At 36.3% G+C, this 10,206-nt stretch overlaps 1 long non-coding RNA gene across 3 annotated transcripts; it reads right to left on the reverse strand.

Annotated features, from left to right (window-relative positions):
- Nucleotides 1-4,112: 4,112 nt before the first annotated feature.
- Nucleotides 4,113-8,568, reverse strand: LOC110894516. 3 transcript variants are annotated; one of them, XR_002566370.2, is made up of 6 exons: nt 8,336-8,568; nt 5,837-5,913; nt 5,667-5,768; nt 5,453-5,593; nt 5,253-5,344; nt 4,113-4,444 (listed from the first exon to the last, which is right to left on the reverse strand). It is a non-coding gene; the product is annotated as an uncharacterized LOC110894516 (long non-coding RNA). The 3 variants fall into 3 exon arrangements; XR_002566369.2 differs by having other exon boundaries at nt 5,253-5,379; XR_002566368.2 differs by having other exon boundaries at nt 5,253-5,356; nt 8,336-8,567.
- Between the last annotated feature and the right edge of the window lie 1,638 nt (nt 8,569-10,206).

Raw genomic sequence — 10,206 nt, forward strand, 5'->3', positions numbered from 1 at the left:
ACTACTAGAATTCGTGAAGAACTTCAGAGATATGCTCTTTTTGTAATACCCAAATATACAAAAAATCAGAGAGGATTGGCAAGTGTGTCGATGGTCCACACAACCGCGTAGGTTACAAGTACATAAATGTGTGACACTTTATTGTATAAAATGTTTTAAAACATGGATTATTGTTTTTTTTGTTTCACTCATCTCTCTAGGAACTCTCATTCAACTTTAATGAGACAATTTGCATATCCGAGATTCTTGAATATTGAGGTGTATAGGACTTTCCAGAAGTGAAAACAAGTTTAATATATCTTTAAATCATCAATTGGTAAGTGATATAAGCTTGAAACCTCTATTATTTGATGGGCCCTGGTATTTGGAAATTTAAGTGGTGGATTCATGGTTTGTTTAGATGTTGTTAAGGAAATGTTAGAAAGTGTTATGCTCAATCCGGAGGCGATCTTCTTCTTCCTCCCAAAACCTCCTATGAGGTAACTCCTCTAACATATGAGCCGCATACTCATTCCAAAAGCTCTGCTAATATGCATCCTGCTGCGATCTCGATTCTTCTTTATCTTTGAGTCTTTGCTCCTCTCGCTCACTCGCCTCGGCCGTTATCGCGGACACATTATCGTATTACCCACCAAAGGTCGGGTGACGCTGGCCAATCACAAATTGTGTCACACTACCCGACACTTCATGATATCGTCAGGCAAACCTTTACCTCGAGCCCCTTCGACCCTCCGGCTCAGACTCATCCTCTTCATCACCTTCCTCCATTTCCTCGTCTTCACCCTCTACCTCTTCAATATATTAGAAGGTGTACCCTGTATCCCTATCGGAGAGCTTATGATGATGACCGATTGATTGAACATGTATATGTGACCTCTTCCTCATCTTTGCAAAGTCAAAATCATCTATGGGTTTGACCACTTATAGTGATTCTTCCGGAAGGTGATTCTGCTTTATGATCATAGCACATATCAACCGCACATATGGAATCATTTTCCTATTAAACGAATCACTCGTCTCCCAAATGTTTATCACGCCTATTTTCCTCCATGACAGCTATAACAACCCTCGGTAAAACCGACATCCTCATAATATTTCTGATACCCTAATATATATTGTAAATATATCAACTTGTCTTTATATGCACCCCGTATGTGAAAACCGAGCCCCAAGATAGATTATACTATATAAAATAAATAAAAAACAATAATTATTAAGTCGAGGCGGGCCGCGTAGGGCCTCACCTCAAGTCCATGCGGGCCGCGCGAGTAGTAACCAGAATTTGCCAAAACCCTAAGCCCAAGCGGGCCGCGTACATGGTGGATTAAGTCCATGCGGGCCGCGAGTGTCCGGAATTGTGGCGTGACCCGGAGCGGCCACGTGTCCAACTCGTGTCGAACCTATAAGATGACCCGGATCAGCTAAGCCTAGGCCCTAGGCCATGCGGGCCGCGTAGAACCAGGCCCAAACTCCACGCGGGCCGCGTGGGGACGCGATTTCAGCAATATAAATAGGAGGCATCGGGCCTTCAGTCTGCTCGCTCAAATCTTTTCTTTCTTTCTTAATTTCTGAAGTAGTATACACTATAGCCGGGCATTATACCCCCTAAAATAGCGAGGTTCTGCTACGATGTAAGTATTATAACCCCTGGAGACGTATTAGATACGCTGCCCGATTGATCTAGGGTTCCGTAACGGCTGTCGTGGTTCTGCCCGACGTAGTCGTTGGAATGCCGTCTCGGGGAGGGTATTACTAATGTTAAAATGGGTTATTATACTAACACACGTGCATTTGTGTAATTTATAGATTATCTCCAGGAAACCCTTACGAAAAACCTAAAACAGCAATGTGAGTTAATCTTCTTTTTTATATACTCATTTTTGTGAGTAAACCTTTTGTTGAATGTTTTTACAAAACCTCACTTAACTAAATATATACAAAGCAGTTTTTGAGTATTTGTAAAGAATACAATTATAGTGGGTATGTTGGGGTTTTGTATACAAAATTGGTTACTGGCGTGGTAACATCCCATAAGTTGAGTATGACCGTACCACTGATGTTAATTGTGATGTCTTGGATACAAATGTAATTGCGGATGTGCCCTCAATACTGCAAATTGGTTTTTACTCAAACTTGATTAAACTGGGATTCACTCACCAGTATTTCCCACTGACAAAATGTTTTTAAAACGCGTTTCAGGTAACAAAATGTGAAAGCCAAATAGAAGCCAGCTGGACAGCACTGAAGGCTTGGAAAAGTGGCAATAAAGTTACCTAAGAATAAAATGGATGTTTTTATTCAAATAAATAGGATGTATTCCTATGAAACGTGTGTATTGAAAAACTTGGGTTTTTACCCATATGTTTAATGTTATAAACATGGTGGTTTACTCTGATTAAAATATTTCCTAACTACGATCCTGATGAAAATTTCCGCTGCCAAATTGAATAAATAAATGTGATACCACCGAAACTGGTTCACGGCCGCCCGTTCCCGGGAGATAGGGATCGGGGGCTGTGACAACAGCTTGGGCTCCCCGTAAAGCAAGGAGTGGAGGACACAAAGATCCCAGGTACGTACATTCTCCGAACCGGACCATTGCATTGCATTATCCAGTGGGATATTCAGAAGGATTTTACCTTCAAGGGACATCTGCTTCCGATCATAAGGACCCCTCGTTTAGTTAGGGAGAGTCAAAGAGAGGAGGTTGTCTGGGTCCGCTCTGACAATATTCTTCTGCCAAAACAAATTCCTGTCGTAGTAGTAATAATTGTTTACGGCCAATGAATCTAAATTGGCAATCTGATTAATGGTCTCAAAAATTATGACCATTGTCCCCCTACTCGTATCTCCTACCAACCGCAACATGCTAGCGGGATCGTCTGGGTTCTCAAACTGCAACCACACCAACCACTCCATTATCGAATTCAAGTAAACACGTTGGGTTGCATCAGCACACCAATCTAAAACCCGCTCCTAACCAAGCCTCTCAAACTTCTAAGTGATTCCGATTTGACAGAACTCCTCCACGTTCTCTAGTCTCATACACACACAAACTTCCGCCACCCCGTTCTATACGAGTGACATTTTATACTTCCACAACTTTATCTCCAACGGTCTGTTTCTGAACTAAGATAGCCTCTTCTTCTTTCCTTCTTCCCATAAATCCTCATTTCGATCATTCTTATGCTTCGTACATTTCCAGTCTTTCCTGAACAACCGGTAGTCTATGTCCGGTATAGAGTAAATCTGTTGCCATTTTACCGCTCTTAAACTGGATGATGAAGAACTTCATCAGAAGACTTGGTTCTTTTTCGACTTGCCGTTACTGCTAAACAACAAATAGAACAATCAAAACGACAATAAACATTCATAACAACTCATAACCTAGGAATATACTTTAATGTTGAACTTTAGTTGATATTTGGATTTAAAACAACTATTTTAAACTCTTTCAAGTAATAAATTTTATCATCCAAAAACCAAGTTTATGTTCAATCATTATTTTCATAAAAATTCAACAGGTTTCAACATCTCTATCACTACTAGAAAAGAGGGTTTTTGTCATGAAACTTTTGGTCACAAAACAGTAGCAATTTCCCTGTTGTCACCATTTCGCCACCGAAAATGCGGTGACAAAAACACCCGTGTCAATTGCCCTACTGCCACCAAATAGCCACCATTTTTATATTTTGCTACCTTATTTTTGCCACCACAAAATTGGTCAAAATTATTTGCCACCGCTTCTTATTTGCTACGGTCCACCTTATTTGCTACCGATTTGCCACCATTTAACCACCATGTTTGGTACCGATTTGCCACCATTTAACCACCATTTTCCTTGAAAAGTTTGCTACGGTCCACCTTGTTTGCTACCGATTTGCCACCATTTAACCACCATGTTTGCTACCGATTTGCCACCATTTAACCACCATGTTTGCTATCGATTTGCCACCATTAAACACCATTTTCATTGAAAACCTGTGGGTTTGCTACCATTTTGTGATTGCTTGAATATTGGTTTTTTATTTAGCTTGATTTTTCATTTTTCCCTGCTTTTTTCATAAAAATTACATAATCAATAAAATTACAAAATTATATAAAAAGTCTAATAAGATCACGAAAACCCAAAATTATATAAAACATATGTGTATCAAAAGCATATAAAACATTCTAATAGAAATATCAGCTAAAACATGAAATAACTAAAAAAATCCTTATATGATAAACATCAAAACATTCAAAACCAAGTATTTGTAGTCTATCTTCAAATTGTACTTGTTAACATAGCTTCAATTTGTGGCATCGTATCGAGCATAGCATCTTTATCCACCTTATCTTTTTTCTTTTCAGCCAACAACCCAGCAATAATTCCATTTCGCCTTTCTTTTTCTTCATCATTTTCCTTAACGAGCTCCTTGATAACTAAGTTCAACTTTTCAATCTACAAAACAACCAATGAATTAAATCAAGAATTCAGAATTAACAAAAACTAATAACGGGTCAAGTTGGTTGCAAAGATAACAATATCCAATTGTAAGCTACAACTCAAGTGCTAGAAGCAAAGATTACTAACGAACACATCAGAATCATAGTTCCAGTCATGCAAAGATTACTGACGAACACATATATAATTACGTATGAGTCATGTAAGTTGGCTATTTAAAGATGATGGCAAAGCATGCTGAATAGAAGGTAATTTCATGAGTTTAAATCTTTGGCAGATAACGATATGGTTTATACCATATACCACACTTTTATTATAAGCAAACTAGTGGGAAAGCCCACGCGTTGCGGCGAGTGTCCCGACTAATATCATATTCAATTATGATGTCCTTACTAAATAACTTAAATCTTTCAAGAAAACAAAGTTGAGCAATTGGAAAAAGTGCATTCATACTTGCAAGAATATCTAAACCCTGTATCCTCGTTGACTTCCTCTGCAGCTCATTCTTGAAACCAAAAATTTTCTAAAACTCAGATATTATAGAGCAATTATAAAAGTGAATTGATCCATAACCATCTGAATTGATCCATAACCATCAACACCCCTAAACCCGCTTCCCACAATTTCAAAACTTTAAAAAACATAAACAAATTTCATATGTTTTTAGTATGCTTTAAAATACAAATTAACAATAAATATGAATAAAGAACAAAGATTCACCTCCAAACAAGAAGGTACAACTATTAGATAAATAGCCAAAAGTAGTCAACACATTACATATAACATAAGCCTCTACTACACATACCTGCTTGTCACCTAGCTTATTGACACCATTCTCCAACATTTCTTTGTAGAATTGATTACCCTCCTGGGTTCATTATCCAACTCCAGCAAATACTGAGAAACCACCTAGTAATCAAAAATAAATAATGCTATAGAAGAAATGTTAAGCAAATTATGGTGATGAAACTTATCAATAAAATATAAAATATAAAATCTAAGTACCAAGCAAATTATGGCGATAAAATGTACACCATGGGCCTTGGAAACACTGTTAATAAGCTCCACGATAATAATAGTTTTTTCGACACCAGGACCACTAAAAAGACCAATATTTCCTCCTCAAGGTGCAAGAAGATCCACCACCTAAAACATCACAAAAGTTTATTATAAATTTATAACTCAAAATAGTGTGACAATATATAAATGTCGTGTGTACATCTCCATTCATGAATTATACAAATGACAAGGATCTATTGTTCAGATTCTTGTTCAACAAAAGCATGTGCTCCTCCATGAATAGGCAAATAGTGATCGGTCTCTGTTAAAAGTAGAAACAAGTTAAAAAAGATAAGGTTGTTGCTACTCAATGTGAAACAAAAGACTTACTGATTTCGCCCCTATGATTGACAGGCACTTCAGTAACATTACTAATACGACCAAGAGTAGCTCTGTCACAGTGTCACCTACCATCACAATAACATATCCAAATTTAGTATGATAATAAAACGACACCCTAAACCTCTTACATAATAACTATACAATTTAGACCTTAAACATACTTTACAATAATAACACTGATACCTATTATGCCTGGCAAAATGGACAGGTCAGATTGGGTGTAGTGACGGGTCAAAACGGGTTTGGGTCAGAATGGGTGCGGGTCATGTTAAAGAAAGGGCCATTTTGGTTCGGGTCAAAATGGGTTCGCGTCAAAACAGGTCATTTTACAGATTGTTGTCTGCACCCAGCAGTAATAGAAGCTCTATTCTCTACGGTAAAACCTTTGCTTTCTTAAGTAAAATAGAAATTGAAATTGCAACAGATGTTGAATAGAAATTCATTTTAATTGAAAAACTAAATTCAGTTAAACTTAAAAGAATACAGTTCTATTTTGGAAAAAAAAAAGCAAATAAACACAAATCAAAATTCAGTTAAACTTCCGGCGAGGCAGCCACAATTCGTAATTCATGTGGTTTCAATTCAGTAATCGCTCCACCTGATCTTTCGCATATGTCGACCCGTTTGGGTTCGTAACTGTTGGCCATTGAGTGATCGTTTACACTTTATGGTGGTCAGCATTGCTAGTTTACCAGAACACAGAGATAGTGCGTAAAGGAGACGAGAGTAGAGGAGAATCTGTAAGCTTCTAATATGGTGGTTTGGTGAGATTTAGAGAGAAGAAAAAGGAAAACTTTTGAGAAAAAAACCCGAGAATTCTTCTAACCAGTTCCACCCGTTTCTTTTTTCTTCTGAACCCACTAACCCGTTTCCTTTTAATTACAAACCCAGCTTGACCCGTATATATCTTTCTGTATTTTAGGATGACCCAGCCAGACCCATTAATTACTAAAAAGGAACCTAAATCAACCCATGGTGATTTAAAAAAGACCCAAAATGACCCATTTTTATGCATTTGGGTCAGAATTGCCCGTTCTACTTATACCCCTTAACTTATAAGTCATAGTTTAGTTTAATTTCAACAAAGGTCAGGATATGTGAGTCAATACTCGAACAATCTTGTATCCACAGCTCGGTGAGGTCAACCAAGTCATATATTTCATCTTTGTTCTTTCACCTCTCCTAAAAATAAGCTTATTGAGTAAACGAGTCCGAGCCCGAGCTTCACTTATCGAGCTCGTGAGCCTAAAAAGTCTATTATTTATATTATTTTTATTTAATATATTAATTAATAGATAATAAACGAGCCCAGCTCGAGCTTGAGAAAATACCAACGAGCCGAGCTCGAGCCTCGAGCTTTGAAAACAAAGCTCGAATCAAGCCGAGCTCGAGCCCGAGCTCTCATAAGTTAATCGAGCTCGAGCCTGGTCGGGCTCAGGCTCGGCTCGACTCGTTTGCACCCCTAAATGAAACATATGGAAGCATCAGATGAATCAAAAGTTGCCCAATGCGTATCTTTCATGCATGAAACCTCCTAAGTCTTCCTTAACCAAAAAATTATATCATTAAGAAACGTAACTGTAATCATACCTAACACACTAGATAATTATGTAAAAATAATCACATCCTTTGTACACAATGTTCTGGGTTATACTTACATTGACCCTCTCGGCCCAAATTAAACACTAGTATTATCCATTACCTGACCCACCAGAACCCTTCACTTTGCAACATCTACTTGCAGTCACTGATCTCCATTTTATGTATTTTCAGTAATATGATAAATTAAAAAGTTAATTAACTGTTTTTCCTGGAAAATCCCCTACCATGTAAATTGATATTTGGTGTGACACTTACATACTTGCCTAAAAATGTTAATAAAAATTTAATAAACATAAGACATCGTGGACAGACAACCATGCAGCTCAAACTATAAATGCAGGGTCACTTTGCAATGAATACTCAACTCGACTATCTCTCTCCCAAGTCTCCCCAGGTCACATGGAATTCACAGAAGTATATTATCTCATTAACTTTCTCCCCACAAAGAATCTCATGAAACTCCAACAAAAACAGAAAATTCACCTATGCAAAATTGCTTATTCATAGACACCAATAACATCATAATTCATAACTTAATACAACTATTTCCATTGTTGATGTAATTAGTTGTTAGAAGCTTTGTTTTAAAATGTGCGGTTAATTTTAATACTTGAACCTGATTTCGATGGGGCTAAACCGCCACTTCGGTTCCGATTCGAAGAGGATTTTGTTAGGGTTTTGTCTGCAGATGATGATGATGAAGGTTGTTGTGGTGGTGCAGAGGAATATCAATAGTAAAATACATCATCTTCATCATCATCACTGTATCTTGATCCAATCATTTTGGAACAATTTAGAGTATAAAATTCTCACAAATTGGTACACAAAGATGACTAATTTATGACGAAAACTGAATCAATTAGGGTTCGATGTTGTGTATCTGACCTGAATATAGATTGAATAGTGAAAATCAACAGTTGTTGTGGCTTCAAATGAACTCTAAAATGGCCGATTTGATGTTCGAATTCTGTAGAGTTCTTCGATCAGATCAAACATATAGGAGAAGAGTTCTTTGAATGGCTATACCTAGGGGAGCGGGTGAGAATCAGGGAATAAAATTTTGGGTGGGGAGTTATTGGTTGGAACCCTAATTATTTAACTTTTGGAGAGTGCACAGATTCAATAAAAAAATAACTTGTCCATTTGAATTTTCATTTGTCACCGATAATATGGTCACAATTAACAAATACATTTTTATTTTTCACGTTTTTGCGTATTTTTCCCACAAATTGCCACCGAAAATAAAAAGGTGGCAAAAACTGCAACCACTTTGCTACCATATCATGATAAATACACTTATTCTCATTTCCGTGGCAAATCGGTGGCTAAATTTGCTACCATTTTTTTTGGTAGCAAATTTTGGTCACAATTGCCCAATTTTCTAGTAGTGTATGCCTATTCATTCAACAAGTGGGTGTAATCACATCCCCATACTTGTTTAATGCCCAATCCCTGCCAAAACAAGTTTCAACTAGCATTCAAGCTCCTAAATCAAAGTTTTATCATAATCAAGCTACTCTCAAATAATTAAGTTCAAATTTTGAAAGAAATTAACAAACCATGTAATAGTAATGCTTAAAACTAGTAAAGTTTTGATGCTCCATCTTTCCTCGCAAATTCCCATTAATTTGGTTTATTATATGTATAAAGAAAATTTAAGAAATGAAGACTTTTCAAAGGAAAAAAAAATACCACATGCTCCCATTGATTGACTCTATATTTTATGTGTACGTCTTTTACCGTGGAAATTGAAAAAAGAATAGTGGCTTCCCATAATTCCATTATTTGCATTCGTCATGGACCATTTCTTACCCAACCTCTATAGATCAACTTTTTTCAACACAGCCTACAGAATTGGAACCTTCCTAGCCATCTCTTGTTATTATTAAGCTGCAAATTTTATTGTATGTAACTATATATATGCCTAAAGGCCATTATATTCATATATTTTATGAGGTTGCATTTTATTAGTGAAAATTATCTTTTTTATACATGATTAATTAATGTACGTACGTCTATCAGATGAGTCGATTCGAACAGCAACAAATCTAAAACTTAAAATTTACTCAAAATATGTAAATAAAATATATAGATTAGAAGACGTAAGCAAGTGAGAATACTAAGGCAATACGTTTGAAGTCATAATTTTCTTTTTAAAAAGTAATTCATGTTTGTTTTATCTAAATAATTTGACATCTCATTTTTTTCAAAGAAAATAAAAAATTAACAGCCCAGGTTACATAGTGAGCACGTCAATAAACTAGGCTTATGCATGCAATCTGAAGGCATACTATTTAATCCGTACTCACTTGTAACTACAAAAAATTGAAAACTGTATTTCGATGTCCATGAATTTGTTGGTTAAGTGGCTTAAGTATGACCTATTCTAAGAAAGAAAAATAAGACGTGTTTGGTTCAGTATAAGTTAAATTAAATACAATAGTAAAAACATCATAAATTAGTGAAAAATATTAAATAGATAATATTAGTTAGTACTTCATAAAATGTAGAGTAAATTACGATTTTGGCCCATGTGGTTATATCACCTTTACCTTATTAGCCCAAAATAGAATTTTTTTAACATTTGTGCTCCCATGGTCTCTATAACTAACTATTTTAGCCCCTGAGTCTAACTCAACCCATTACCCTGGTTAATTAATTGTCACATGCAACTCACATGTTGGGTATATTAGTAAATTCACCTCCCACTTTACTTTCTCTCTCTACAAACTCTTTCTCTCTCTATATATATGTAA

This window comes from Helianthus annuus, chromosome 12 (genome assembly GCF_002127325.2).
Source record: "Helianthus annuus cultivar XRQ/B chromosome 12, HanXRQr2.0-SUNRISE, whole genome shotgun sequence".
Taxonomy (NCBI): Eukaryota; Viridiplantae; Streptophyta; class Magnoliopsida; order Asterales; family Asteraceae; genus Helianthus; species Helianthus annuus.